Below are 1,529 nucleotides of genomic sequence, written 5' to 3' on the forward strand. Positions count from 1 at the left end.
AGCAGACTCCCCACTGAGCAGGAAGCCTGACCTGGGGCTGGATCTCAGGACCCTGGGATCATGACCTGAGCCCAAGGCAGACACTTAACCCACTGAGCCACTGAGGCGCCCCTCAAATAAATAAATCTTCAAACAAATACATAAAGCTTCTAGTTAAAACATAACAGAATACCTTTATGGCTTTAGGGCAGACAAAGATTTCTTAAACAGGATGAAATAAATACTAATAATAAAAAACCTAGGAAAATCAGACGTTTTTCAAAATAAGAACAGTGTTAAGAGAGCGAAGATGCAAGTTGTAGCCTTGGAAAGACGTGCTCGATTTGAATTAGTACAATACACACATATCCAAATTCATACAGGACTAGCAGTCAGGATAGAATCAGCTCCTACAGATCGATAACAAAAAGCTCTAATTAAAAAATGGGCACAAAGACTTGAAGCAGCACTTCATGAAAGAAGATATTCAAATGGCCATATAAGTCTATAAAAGGTGCTGCACATCGTTATTCACCAGAAACATATTGAAAATAAAAATACTGTGAGGTACCAGGACACCTACCAAAATGGCTGAAAGTAAAGGCTGGCAATACGAAATGTGGAATATGCTGGATTTTTCTGTGGTCAAACTAGCACCAAAATTCNACAGTTAGTGCAAGTATTTCTCTATTACCCTGCTATTAAGAAAACTTTAGGGACATACATCTTGTGGACCACACAAAGGGAATAAAGATGCTATGAGACTAAATCTCTGTCTGTCTCCTAACAATGTACATTTTTAAATTTTCTTCTTTCTTTCTTCTCATTTGCTGAGTGAAAGGAACCCAAAGGCATACCTTATCATCCAGATACAGTCCAGATACTGTTGAACATAAATGCAGTGCGTTGGGTGAACAAACAGAAAACTGAAGCTAACTTTTCCGGCTTTTCCAGGAATAAACAAAGAAAATACTAACCTTATAGAACACCAGGGAAAATGAAATCTAGGAATATGTAGAAAGGATAATACATCACAACCAATTGGGATTTATTCTAGTAATACAAATTGTTCTGCATTTTAGAAAAAAAGTAAGACAGAGAAAAATCTATTATTATTTTAATAGATGTAGAAAAGCCTTTGATAAAATTTAACTGCTAATCTCTAAGAAAACTAGAAGCAGAATTTTTCCCTAATCTGATAAACATTGATTGATATTAAATAAGAGAAAACAAAGAAAAACTAACAACAACAACAAACTCTAAACCTAACATCATGCTTTTGGTAAAAAAATGAATATTTATTCTTTTGAGCTCGGAACAAGATCAGAATGGTCTTTATCAATTATTTTATTCAGTAACCTCTACTGTCTATTAGAGAGGTCCTAGAAGTAAAATAAGGCAAGATAAATAAATTTAAAAATATAAAAAATGAGAAAGGAAGAAATAAGACATTTTTATTTGTAGCTGATGTAATTGTGTGTGTATATATATTCTCTATATAAATAATATAAATTATTAGAATAAATATTTTATCAAGGTTATTGTAAAGT

Source organism: Ailuropoda melanoleuca, chromosome 16 (genome assembly GCF_002007445.2).
Source record: "Ailuropoda melanoleuca isolate Jingjing chromosome 16, ASM200744v2, whole genome shotgun sequence".
NCBI classification, from domain to species: Eukaryota; Metazoa; Chordata; class Mammalia; order Carnivora; family Ursidae; genus Ailuropoda; species Ailuropoda melanoleuca.